The 14,738-nt window shown below is 43.5% G+C and overlaps 1 protein-coding gene across 5 annotated transcripts in view; it reads right to left on the reverse strand.

Moving 5' to 3' along the window:
* The window catches only part of TRAPPC9 (trafficking protein particle complex subunit 9), a 725,402-nt gene that overhangs the window by 288,091 nt on the left and 422,573 nt on the right, over positions 1–14,738 (reverse strand). The gene's annotated exons all lie outside the window — the stretch shown is intronic.

Genomic DNA, 14,738 nt, shown 5'->3' on the forward strand with positions numbered 1-14,738 from the left:
GACGTGTGGGATTACAGGCGTGTGGGATGAAAGGCGTAAGCCACCGCAGTGCTGGGATTACAGGCATGAGCCACCGCAGTGCTGGGATTACAGGCGTGAGCCACCACGGTGCTGGGATGACAGGCGTGTGGGATGACAGGCGTGTGGGATGACAGGCGTGTGGGATGACAGGCGTAAGCCACCACAGTGCTGGGATTACAGGCGTGAGCCACCGCAGTGCTGGGATTACAGGTGTGAGCCACCACGGTGCTGGGATGACAGGCGTGTGGGATGACAGGCGTGAGCCACTGCGCCGGCCTAAACACGGCATTTTAGAGAGAAAAACACATTTCTATGAGCATCATTTCAACATCAGATGAGGTGACAGGCGGGGGCGGGGGTGTTTCTATCCAGAAGGTAGGGTCACTTGGGCTGACAGTGAGTAAAAGCCGACAAACTCCACACTCAGGATGCTTCCTGGAACCCATCCAAGAGATGACTTCCCAGGGCAACCAAGGCATTCCAGGAGGGGCAGGGTGCTGCACAGCGGGGAGTACCCATGTGCTCCTGCTGGGGCCCAGCGGTACCCAGTGAGAGGCGAAGAACAGAGGTATGGGGAGACCCCACCCATGGGGGTGGCGCTGCACTCAGGATGGCTGGGGACGGAAGGGGAACATTACAGCTTCTCCGCAACCCTGAGTACAGGGCAACATCAGGGGAATGTGGAGCCTGGGGGCACCCAGAGTAACCATAGCAACAAGAAGTTCAACCAGGTTCCCCTCCGGACTGAAGGACCCTGCCTTCCCCAGGACCCTCCTGAAGCAGCGGACACAGCAGATCCAGCCCATGGACCAAATCTGACCACCGCCTGTTTTTGTGTGGCCTGAGAGCTAAGAACAGTTTTTACATTTGTTTACAGCTTGTAAAACAAAACAAAACAAAGCAAAACCAGAGAAGAATATGCAACAGAGACCATATGTGGCTGGCAAAGCTTAAAATACTATGTGGACCTTTACATCAAAGATTTGCAGATAAAACCCAGAGGAAAACACAGGAACAAATCTTCATGACCTTGGATTAAGCAAAGGTTTCATGGATATGACACCAAAAGCATAAGCAAAATGCAAAAAAAAAAAAAAAAAAGAAAAGAAAAAGGAAAAAAGGAAATCAAAGCTTCTCAACTGTTACATAGGGACAATAATTAATATGTATCTCACTAGATCCGTGCAGATTTGATGAGGAAATATAGTGACAGAACAAGAAGTCGCTCATTAAATAAATTCCTTTCTCCCCTGCAACCTACCCATCTGACACCCTGAGGCAACATGTCTTAGAATCGGAGGAAATGAGTTTTAGTCCCGTTTCTTCTAGTTTTGTTTTATATTCTTGTAATGTGGCAAAGTATGCATAACATAAAAGTTACCATTTTAACAATTCTAAGTACACAGTTCAGTGGTGTTAAGCACACTCATTCTGTCTATCAACCATCTCCATCATCCATTTCCATCCCCAGAACTACTCCATCTTCCCAAACTGACCCTCTGAACCCATTAAACATGGACTCCCCAGTCTCCCTTCCTCTAGGCCCTGGCACCCACCATGCCACTTTTTGTATTCCTGAATTTGACACTCTAGGCAGCTTGCATGAGTGGAATCCTACAGTACTTGTCCTTTTGTGACTGGCAGATTTCACTCAGCATCATGTCCTCGAGAATCAACCGTGTTGAATCATGGGTCAGAATTTCCTCTTTTTAAAGACCAATATTCCATTACATGTATGTACTGTGTCTTACTCATCCATTCATCTGTCAGCGGGCACTTGGGTTGCTCCTACCCCTTGGCTCGTGTGAACAGTGCTGCTATGGTTGGACAATGCCGAGACCCTGCTTTCAGTTCTTTGGGGTATATGCCCGGAAGTGGAATTTCTGAATCGTATGGGTATTCTCTATGTAATTTTTTGAGAAGCCACCATATTGTTTCGCACAGTGGCTGTGCCATTTTACATTCCCACCAGTAGTGCACAGGGTTCCTGTTTTCCCACATCCTTACCACACATTTGCTATGTTCTGTTTTTGTGATAATGGCCATCCTAAGGGACACAAAGGAATATCTCACTGTGGTTTTGATTTGCATTTCCCTGGTGACTAGTCATGTTGAGCATCTTTTTATGTGCTTATGGTCCATTTATGTATCTTCTTTGGAGAAATTTCTATTTGAGTCCTTCAGTCTCATTTTAAAAGCTCACTATTCCAAATCCCCTCTCACCACTCCTATAGGTATATTTCATGACTACATATTGACAGGTTCCCTTCAATATTTGTACCGCCAGAGAAATACCTTCACTGATTCTCTCCACCTATGTAAATATTACTACTCGACAGCCCAAATAAAGCCATGCCTTCCTCTTACTTACAAATGGCTCAATAAAATACAGATTTTTTTTTTAATATTCAAGGATCATATTTTGGCCTCACCAAAATCCCAAATCCTTTTTTCATTCCCTTTACTCCCAAGCACCGCCCTGTCATCTCCAAAGGGCTGCTGATTTCTTGTGAACACGTCTTAGACCTCTTACATTGCCCTTGTCATAAGCAGAAGGTGAGACTCGACACACACACACTCAGTAAGTCTTTCTGTCAAAACTTTCAGAGTTCAACTGACTTTCATCTGTTTGATCTATTTTTTCATTCATCTTTTCAAACACTTCCTGGGTATCTTCTGAGTGCAGGGCTCTGTGCTCAGTACAAGATGAAGAAGATGTAGTCCCTGATCTCAAAAAGCTCAATAAATGCTGAGTGAGGCAATGTATGAATAAGTTAAATAATAAATAAATGAAGCCAACCAACCACCTAACATATACACAGCATCTTTCTCAAAATGCAGGCACAGTGGTCATGGAAATAAACAAACTCTCAGTAATGGCTGTGAAAAGCCAAACTCTGTGAAGTAACAACAAATGTCACACTGGCTTTTTGTTTGTTTTTTTAAGGTAAACTTAAAAGTCACCTACAGAGAGTGATGTAAAAGAAAGCACCTGGGGAATGATCAAAAAGTACACAGACAACTGTCAAAGTACCACATCACCAAGAAGAAATAGTCTGTGTTTCTACTTTCTGGGAATTTACTATTACTTTACTCTGTAGAAAACCACAAAAAAGATATAATTATGAGGGGAAATATCTAATTTAACAAAATCAAGCACAGAAAAGTTGTATTACTCCATTCTCACACTACTATAAAGAACTGCCCGAGACTGGGTAATTTATAAAGAAAAGAGGTTTAATTGACTCACAGTTCCACACAGCTGGGTAGGCCTCAGGAAATGTAGAATCATGGCGGAAGGGGAAGAAGCATATCTTACATGGCGGCAGAGAAAGTGAGTGTGTGTGTGAAGGAGGAACAGTCAAACACTTATAAAACCATCAGATCTCATGAGAACTCACTATCATGAGAACAGCATGGGGGACACCGCCCCCATGATCCAATCACCTCCCACCATGTCCCTCCCTCGACACGTGAGGATTACGGGGATTACAATTCAAGATGAGATTTGGGTGGGGACACAGAGTCTAACCACATCAAAAGGTTTTCTGAAGTTCAGTGTCACTGCCTTACCTCTTTGAGATAAAAACAAAAACCAGAAATAACAAAAAAAGACCTCCTCAGTCTTTTAAAATTAGAAGATTATATATAAGGTCTTATATATTATATATATGGTCTTATTAATAATAAGAACATAAAGGGAGCTGGGAAGTGGAAAGACACAGGATGTCCAAGCCCTTTTCCTCAATCCAAGAGACTTCATAAAATGTTCCCATCTGAGAGCATTTTTCAATCCTTACTTTGACAGAAGACTATTACAGAAATCATAAACGAGGGACTACAACCAAAATGTTTATTTTCTAGGCACACAACTTATTATTCCAGCTAACATGAAAGGCCTGTCAGTAGGTACCTTTTATTAAAGAGCACCTACTCCATGCCAAGTGCTGCACTGAGTGACTTAGGCACCCAACTGCAACAGTCACGAGAGCCCCACAAGGGAAGTGCTGCTTTCATCAATGAGGCTCAGAGCACCCAGGAAGCAGCACAGGCAGGAACTGGATGCAGAGCAACATGCCTGCACAGCCCACTCTCTTGCCATTCAGGCAAACTGTTTAGAATAGCATTCATTCACCCATGCAATCATTCACTCACTAACCCTGTCTACTATGTCACAGGGACTGTGGCACTTGAGAGGAAGAACGCACAGTGCCACCCTTGGGGCACTCGAGTCTGGTAAAAGAAACAAGCCTTGATGCCTCTGAGTAAATTATGACACGTTGTGTCATGGATACGTGTATTAGAATATATGAGAATACAGGAGGAGAAAGGACTACATATGCCAGGTGGGTAGGAGTTGCAGAGGAAGGAACAACAAACCAGTAAGGAAGACAGGATTAGACAATTATCAATTGAAAATGGATAAATAATAGAAAAAAACAACTATACTAAAACCTACTTCTTAAAAATATCAATAAATGTGACTATCCTCTAAGTTGATCAAGAAAAAAGAGAAGAGAAAAACAAATTGCCAACATCAGGAATGACAATGATTATCGGTACAGATCCTACAACCATTAAAAGGACAATCAGGGAAGAGTATCAATAATTTTGAGTCAATAGATTCAACAACTTAGATAAAATGGTCACACATTACCAAAAGGAATCAAGGAGAAACAGAAAATCTGAAGAGCCTCATGCCAATTGAAGACAAATCAAGAATATACTCCCAAAAGATGGCCAGGCATTGTGGCTCATGCCTGTAGTCCCAGCAGTTTGGGAGGCTGAGCAGAGGCAGATCACTTGAGCCCCAGACTTTCAGATAGCCTGGCCAACATGGCGAAAGCCCAACTCTACTAAAAGTACACAAATTAGCTGAGCTTAGTGGCACAGGCCTGTAATCACAGCTACTCAGGAGGCTGAGGCATGAGAATCATTTGAACCCGGGAAGTGGAGGTTGCAGTGAGCCAAGATCATGCCACTTTACTCCAGCCTGGGCGACAGAGCAAGACTCTGTCTCTGAAAACAAACAAACAAACAAGCAAATAAGAATATACTCCCACATTTTCTTAATCCAGTCTATCGTTGTTGGACATACATTGTGCACATGTACCCTAAAACTTAAAGTATAATAATAATAAAATTAAAAAAATATATATATATACTCCCAAAAGAAACCCCAAGTTTAGATGGTCTCTCAGCTGAATTCTAACAAACATGTAAATTAGAAAGAATATCAATTTTATATAATAAACATTTTTAGCAATTAGAAAAAAGGAGAAAACTTTCCCAATCTTTTTATGAGACCAATATTACTCAAATATCAAAATCAGATAGAAAACTTCTAAGAAAACTATTCATGAGGCCTATATCCCTCATGAATTTAAATGTAAAAAATATTTTTAAAGTACTAATGAATCAAGTTCAGTAAAATATAAAATGGGTAATACATCACGGCTATCAATAATGCAAGGCTGGTTTAATCTTCAAAAATCAATGTCATTCACCATATTAATAGGCTATTGACAGGCAACAAAAATAAAAGCTGAATGATCAATAGCTTCAGAAATAATAGTTGACAAAATTCAAAACCCATTTATAGTTTTTTTAAAACTCTCAGCAAACTAGGCATAGAAAGGAACATCCTCATTCTATGAAATGCACTCATGAAAAACCTACAGTCAAAACCATACTTGATGATAAGCAATGGAATGTTTTGCATCTAAAATCCAGATTAAGATGTAGCTGTAATAATTTTTAGAAGCATTGTACTTGAGATCCTAGCAAGTTCAATAAGTCCAGAAACAAAGGGCATACATCTTGGAAAGGAAGAGGTAAAACTATCTTTGTTTGCAGACAACATAGTCATGTACCAAAAACATCCTAAGAAATCCACTGGAACTCTCAGAAATTGCTGGTGGCACTATAAAATAGTAAAATCCTTTTGAAAAATAGCTAGGTAAATCCTCCTACGCTTAAACCTACAATTAACATATTACTCAGCAAAGCAACTCCTACCAAGAAAAATAAAAACACATATCTACACAAAAACATGGATGTAAATGTCCACGGAGACTTTATTCATAATAATACCAAACTGGAAACAACCTCCATGTCCAACAAGAGGTAGGTGACCAAATAAACAAATTGTAGTAAATTCATAAAACGAAATACTACTCAGCTAAAGAATGGAGCAAATTACTGATACATACACAACATGGAAGAATCCAAAACACCTTATTCTGAAAGAAAGAAGCCAGACACACAAGAGTGCATACCATTGCTTGTATGTATATGAGATACTAGAAAAGCTCAGCCTTTGGTAGCAAGGAGATCGGCAGTTGCCTGGAGTTAGAGGCAGGAGAGGGTTAGCTGCAAAGGGGTCAGAGAAACTATGGAGGGTGATAAAAATATTCTATATCTTTATGGTGGTGGTGGTGGTTACATGGAGTATATATTTGTCACAATTCATCAAACTGTATGGTTAATGAGGCTGCATTTTATAGAATGCAAATTACACTCAGTAAAGTTGATTTTTGAAATTGATCCTGACCATTAATAGACATACAATCACTCGTAAACATTATTAAAGAATCTAAGTCACAATGTGGGCCACGTTGATGTGGGACCAGCCATGTCTAAGAGCGAATGTGAGGCCCTCGAAGAGGCTTCAGATGGAGACCTAAGAATCCCGGGTTCTGCATCAGAAGAAACAGCAGTGAGGTTATGATTCACCATAATTAAAGCTTCATGTGACCTGAGAGAAGTCACATCACTTGTCCAGTTCTCAGTCTCCTCACCTTAAAACCTGAGGGTCATGCCAGATGTAGCCTGAGGTTTTGACCAGCTCTTATATGAACAGTTATTCTTTATTTTCCTAATGTTCCACAACTTCTAATATAACTAACACTATTGTCAGAGAAAAACAATCACCCTCATATGTATGCCAGCCAACTTAAATGTATATGAAGTAGATCTCTAATATTTAAAGACCTCAATTGAACCTGTCACCACAGATTTCCTTCTGCTCTGTTTCTATAATATGACATAAAATTAATAGCTGTGATGTGATCCACTTAATAAGTCAAACATTCAAGACCAAAGGCTGGGGCTCATTCCCCAAGAGACCAGCACAACGGTTTACTTAAGGTCAATGAAACTCACAAATGAAAGCCATACCATTACTTTCCAGTTAATTAGCACTTTCAACCAAAGTTTTTCTTCAGTGTTAATGATGCCTTCAAGATGCCAAGTAACTACAAATTAAGTGATCCATCCACAGCAGTGCAGGGATGGGTTTGAACAACAGCAGCCATCAAAACAGCTTCCAGCCAAGAGGCCCAGGAGTCCCGTGGTGGCTGAGAAGAGTTAGGACACAAGGTCCAAAGGAGGGGGTATGTCTGGGGACTGTTAGAAGACCAAGTTGAAAGTCTGGTTTAGGATACTAAGGAGAGCATCAAGTCAGAGAGTCGAGGCCAGACAGAACCTGGGACCCCCAACCTAACTCCCTGGGCGATGAGCCCAATGCCATAGACCACAACAGCACAGAGGGCCACCACGTCCTACCTGCACTTACGCTCCAGCCAAATTTCACCTTCTCTGAGAAGTCTTTCCAGCGTCTCCAAAGAAACTCTGCCACTCTCTAACACATACCACATGGACACTCTGCTCCAGCACCCATCACACCTGGAGTTACATACTTTGTCGATAAGAAGTGTATTCAGTCATTTAAAATGTAAGTGATATAAAATGGTCAGTGCTGAGATGGCTTGCTCCCACCTCTGTCACCACGTCCAGACCACTGTCCTCTCCCATCCCCTGTAACCACCTTATTAGTTTTCCTTAATGTATCCACATTTATTTACATACATTTATTTACACAGAAACAAGAAAATACAAATGTAAACTTTTCCTCCCCCCCCACCCTCCTCCAGCCAGCACCACCTTGCAATAAATACATAAATTACACATGCTGTCCACCTTTGTATGCCTTATTGTTTGTTAACTTTCACTTAATAGATCCTGAAAATTTTTACTTAGTACAGACAGAGCATCCTTTATAGAATATCCTTTGCAGGTTATTTGTAGACATGTGTGCCATTCCATGGTACAGATATGCTACAGCTTACTTAAACAGTACCCTAAAAATTGGATTCATAGTTGTTTTCAATATTTTGTTATTATGAACAATGTTATAATAAATAACCACATACATAAGTTGCTTTCCATATATGAAGATATTTCTGAAAGATATATTTTTCAAGGGAGATTTCTGGGTCAAAAAACAAATCTTGTCATTTTAATGGATACTACCCAAATGTTCAACTGAAAGTCGAATCATTTCACATGTTAACAGCCATGCTTGAGAGAGCACTTCTTTTCTCAAAGCCTTGAAAATAGGGTATATTGTTCAACTTTTGGCTTTTTGACAGTCTGACAGATGAAGAATCTCAATGTAGTTTCATTTTACATTTCTCTCATTATTAAAAAAGTGGAACATCTTTCCATATGCTTGGCACATTTTTATGCCTTTTTCATGAATTACACATTCATATCATTTCCCTATTTTTTTAATTGACCTGTCTTTTTTGTCCAAATTCCTGGGAGGTTTTCTACACTAAGGAGATTACCCCTTGTACGAAATCATGTCTGCAGACAAAGACAGTTTTGCTTCTTCATTTCCAAAATCTATGTCTTTTACATTTTCTTTCTTGGACTACTGCACTGGCCAGGACTAGTAAATCAATGGATGAGAATAAAGATTCCAAAAATAAACCCACACTGACACAGGTAATTGATTTGTTACCAAAAGCTAATGCAATTCAATGATAAAATTTACCTTTTCTACAAACGATGGTGGAACAACTGGACCAATGTGTAGAAACAAATCTCGGCGTTGACCATACATTATTTTGAGGTGGGTCATACATCTAAACATATAACACCTAGAACGTCTGGAAGAAGACATGGAATACCTTTGTAGTCTTGGGATAGGAAAAGAGATCTCGGAGAAGACACAAAAAGCACTAAACATCAAAGGAAAAAAAAATTCATTTCATTTAAGATAAAATTTCATCCAGGGAAATCTCCAAAAAGTTAGAATACAAAATTTGTCCATTTCATCCAAGTTGTCAAATGCATTGAAATGCAACTCTTCATAATTTTGTTTTTTTTTTTTTTGAGACAGAGTCTCGCTCTGTCGCCCAGGCTGGAGTGCAGGGGCGTGATCTCAGCTCACTGCAACCTCCACCTCCCTGGTTCAAGTGATTCTCCTGCCTCAGCCTCTTGAGTAGCTGGGATTACAGAGGTGTGCCACCATACCTTGTTAATTTTTGTGTTTCTAGTAGAGACGGGGTTTCACCACGTTGGTCACGCTGGTCTTGAACTCCCGACCTCAAGTGATCCACCTGCCTCGGCTTCCCAAAGTGCTGGGATTACAGGCGTGAGCCACTGCGCCCAGCCCATTATGTTCTCTTATTAACCTTTTCACGTCTGTAAGATCTATAGTATGTTCCTCTTTCATTCCAGATGGTAATAGTGTTTCTCTTTTTGATACACCTGCTAGGGAATTATCAACTTTATTAATATTTTGAAAGAATTAATTTTTGGCTTTGTTAATTTTCTCAAGTGTGTGTTTGTACCCAACACAAGACTTGGCACAAAGCAACTATTCAATAAATGCTTGCTAAGTAGAATTACATTTGAAGATGATTTATACATTAACCATGTATCAATGTCCATTAAACGGATGGATGGATAATCTTATTAATAAACACTTTTTCCATACTTCATAACCTGGCTTTACAAAGATTTCCCTCACCTCTCCACCCTACCCTCTTCCCACTGACAAATTCTTCCTTGGTTATTGGGTTTCTGCGGACAACTCACATCACCTAGGGAGTCTCTGTGATCCTGCAAAGCCCAGGCTGGCTGCACCTCCTCAATAAACAGCACGGAGCACGTTCCCTGCCTCTGACTTACCACGCTGCAGCACAAGTGCTTGGATCCTTCAACAGAATAAAAGCTCACTGCGGGCAGGGACCATGCTCCATACCTAGTGCCTTGAAGAGCAGGTGCCCCACATGTATTCCGTTTAACTGAATGACAGCATCTTCACAACAAATCTCAGAGAAAGGAGAAAGCTGACATTCAGTAGGCTCATACTGTGCTCCAGGCACTGTGAGCAGCACTTCAGAAACTTTAAGTCCTACCACAATGCAGCACAGGTATTACTACCTCAACAGCTCACCACTATTGAAAGCTTAGGGAAATAAATAGCCTTGCCACAAAGCTCAAAGCCAGGTCTGAGTCTGAAGGTCCTGCTCTTCCAGCAGCCCTATGCTGTCTCCCAGAGAAAGGCTAAGGAGACAAAGAAGGAGACTGTGAGCAGAAAGCTGGCACTGCCCTGAAGAAGCAGGCCTGGGTTCCCGAAGGAAGACCAGTTTCACAGATGCCGCGCCATGAGGCTGCCCTGGACTTGGTGCTAAATGCTGCATTCAAGATGCTCACAGTTTTTCTCCTTCTGTATACACAGCTGGAGGAGGGTAAACTGTGGAAGGGATGATTTTAATAAATTTAGTAAAACTGAAATACAATCAGCATGAAATTAGGCAGCAGAGATTTGTCAGGATCAGCAGAATTGTCCTTACATTAATTCACTGTTATAAGCCATAAGCAATTAGGACATTTTCCATTTGCACTCATTTAGTTATGAGAAACACTCTCTGGCCATAGGATGTGGCCTTTTAAATACTGATGATCTTCAATATTAGAGAAATGTACTTGAGAGCCAGCACTTCATCAGACTTCCGGCTTATAGAAAGGAATGCTATATCCTTCCAAAGGTGTATGACTGAAATCAACTCAAGAGGAGACACTAAGGTGTTACGCATGCAGGAAATTGATGGGGACTCCCAGCAAAGATGCCAAACTAAGTACCTGCAGAGGGCTAGAAACTGCTAGCAGGTCAGCAAGAAGCAATCCACACAACCACTGTGTGTTAGGTGGCCGGCCCCTGCCAGACACAATGCTGGGAGCTGCGCACACTGGGTCTCTCTCAGGACTTCCCCATCCTACCCGACAGGAAGGCCTTGAATAGCAACTGTCGTTCGGCAAGGTGAGGTACATTGCTCCAGTTCCCGTAGCTAGTAAACCACAGAGCTCAGGTGCATCTGACCCCAAAAGCCACAATCGCCAGGCCCTAACCACACTGAAGGCCACTGATAAAGGACAGGGCACTGTGACTTCACCAGGAATCGGCCTGAAGAAGTGTCTTTCGATGCCTTGCTCCACGTGAGCACACAGCCAACACCAGGCAAGGCGGTAAACTGAGAACCCCTGCAGGAGAAACCTGGCGTCTGGCCACAGCTCCCCCATCAAGCCTAGGTGTAGACTCAAGAAAGTCACTTGTCCTTTCTTGGCATCAGCTTTCCCATCTGTGAAATATGGATTTGGACCAATTAATCTCCAGTGGCCCTTTCCACATGACTGGGCTACACAGGGGAATTGAATGCCCAACTCACCCATCACTGGACAAACACTGGCTACGAGGGTCCACGTGGCGGGGCTGCAGAGAGAGCAGAGGCAGCCGCAGCCAGACCACACAGGCACACCAGGCTCAGAGAGGACCCACGCCTGTGCTCCCAACAGGCTGGGAAGCCTTCGAAGACTTTTTAGCTAAAGGCATGACCTGAACGACTTCTTTAAAAAAAAAAAAAAAAAAGAACACTCTGGCTGCAACATGGAAGACAGACTGGGGACAAGGCTAAAGAGGAGGTGCCAAGCTAGCGGATGAAGTCACTGCCAGGTGAAGACTGATGGGGACGTGTTCAGGGGGTGGCATGGAGTGAACACTGATGGTCAGGCTCCGCACACGTGCTGCCATTGAAGACATCAGAGCTGACCGACGGTACGCTGAGTGGGAAGGGAAAAGGGAAGCCACGGATCTCTTCAAGATTAGATTCTTGACCGAAAAAAACGAGAAGAATGCACTACCAGTTACTGAAGTGGGGGAGAGAGGCGGAGGAGCAAGAGGACAGGGTGTGGTGCGAAGATCCATGACTTTGATTTAGGACACAGTAAGTTTGAGATTCCGAAGGACATCCAAGTAATGACAGTGTGACACACGAGTCCTGAGTGGGCAGAAGTCGGGCTGAAGAGACGTGGCTCACAGGGAGACGCTGCAGAACTCAGAGCAGGGAGCCCATCTGTCCAGAGAGAGAGCAGGAGCCAGCGGAGCGACCCTCACCTGATGCCTGGGGTTCCTTGGAAGCTAAGATGCTGCGTGTGTGTTTACGGAAAATCATCACGATCACATTATTGTTATTTTTTTATTTTTTTAAATTGTACTTTAAGTTCTGGGGCACATGTGCAGAACGTGCAGTTTTGTTACACAGGTATACACGTGCCATGGTGGTTTGCTGCACCCATTAACCTGTCACCCACATTAGGTATTTCTCCTAATGCTATCCCTCCCCTAGCCCCCCACCCCCGACAGGCCCTGGTGTGTGACCATCACATTATTTTATCATACAGTCTTTCAGCCCTCTTGCTAATAAACACTTGTCATGTGATGTATTTCAAATTTTTACAAAATGCATCTTAAGCAGCAAAGAATAAAATAGTTAATAGCACCCACTCTGAAAGCAGGCTGCCCAGGCTCAGACCCCATTGTCATTTCCTGCCCAGGCCCCTGAGCGAGTGATCTGATCTCTTCAGGCAGCAGCTTTCACATCTGGGTTATCAGGAAGACAAAACCAGCTAGTCTTACAAAACACCGAGAACAGTGCCTGGCGTTTGGAAAGAGTGCTATAAGTACCAGCTAATATTATTATTACTAAATCAGTATTCAACAGTGAGAAAGGAAGATAAGATACTTGGAACAAATGAATTCATAAGTAGAGCCAAGAATAAAGAAACAAATTTCCACATCTGTTCTTCAGATAAACCATCACTGGCCCCAATTGCCCAGCTACAGTTCAGACCTCAGCATAGCTGCTCCCAGCCCTTCCACATCGGACCCCTACTGCTCCTCCTGTCTCAGGTCAAACACATACCACACACACACACATACACACACACACACAAATGCCACACACATATACAGACACACTACACATGCACATACACACAGACAAAATGCACGCCATACACATATACACACATACCCAATACACACACATCCCACACTCGTACACAGACACACATACACCACACACCCAATACACACCCCACACACACACACCCAACACACACACCCAAAACACACACAGACATGCACACCACACGCACACCCAACACACACAGATACACACATACCCAACACACACCTCCAACACACACACAGATACACACATACCCAACACACACCTCCAACACACACACAGATACACACATACCCAACACACACCTCCAACACACACACACACACACATACACACCCCAGAGCTTCCCTCGTGCTGCATGGTAGGAAAGTTGCTGAAAGCTGTATTGTTTCACACCTGTGTGCCTGAAATGAATGTCCTTACCCACTCTCTCCAACTAGGACATTCCTAGTCCTTATTCCAGAAGACTAAGAAACTCCCTCTGGTACTCCCTGCCCTCAGCTTAGACACAACCTCTCTGGCCTCTGTGTCATCAGACATCTCCTCCATGTCTCCATCCCACCAAAGTGTATTTTCATCATGTGAGGAGCGGAGAATAAAAAGGATGGCACAGGACCGCTGTGAGAATTGAATGAGAAGCTGATTCGCCGCAGTGCCTGGCCCAGGGCAAGGATTCCACAGGTGCTGGTTCCCGCATCCCCTTGTTCACCTCTGCTCACCCGTGCTCCACGGGCAGGGCCACACGGGCCTCCAGCACCTGCAACGTGGCCTGACACCCCTGAGGCTGCATCCCAAGCTGGCCTTCAAGTCAGGATGATGAGAAGGACCAGGCCCCTCACTCTAGAGGGTGGAGATGACAGTATTGTGGGGAACAAATAGGCTATGTCCTGTGCATCACAGGTCACCAACAGCACATCTGGAAAATACCTGCAGCGAACAACGCATTGACACAAGGTGTGTGTGGATGGACGAGTGGCCCTGTCTCCACGCACACTGCTGTCTAGATGGCGATCAAGTAGTGAGACGGAAGCAGAGCACACAGTAACTGATCCAGAGGGAGGCGGCCTCTCCTGATGCAACAACACCCAGTGTCAGGCATGACGGCGGCCAGGGTAAGGTCAAAGCAAAAACCCCACGAAGGGAGACAGGCAGCTGAGCACAGAGGCCTTGATAGGAAACCAGATGTGCCAATATCTGCCGAGTCTGTCTAATCCACGTGCTTAGATGGTTCCCGTCTGCAGGGCGCAATCAGAGGCCCTCCTCGGAGCCTCCATAGGACGCAAGTCACAGCTTCAGATGGCTCTGTATCTCTGCTAGACTGTGTGTCCCCGGAGACAGAACACCCAGCATTTCATCCTCACACCCTGGTACCTGGAACTCACAGGGAGCTCAGCACAGAGCCGGGGAAGGAGCGGAGCGAGAAGGGGCACAAACCTGCACGGTCAAAGCCTCAGGTCAATGTGCAGTGATCTATAAGATCCCATCCGGTGTTAAATCTGTGGTAACGAGTCCATCTTTGATATCATTAGCCCTACGCTACTGCACCTTCATTGCGGTGCTAATAGCATTCTAGCCTCAGAGTCTGGAAGCACCATCGAATCCACTTTTACTGTC

Source organism: Pan paniscus, chromosome 7 (assembly GCF_029289425.2).
Source record: "Pan paniscus chromosome 7, NHGRI_mPanPan1-v2.0_pri, whole genome shotgun sequence".
Taxonomy (NCBI): domain Eukaryota; kingdom Metazoa; phylum Chordata; class Mammalia; order Primates; family Hominidae; genus Pan; species Pan paniscus.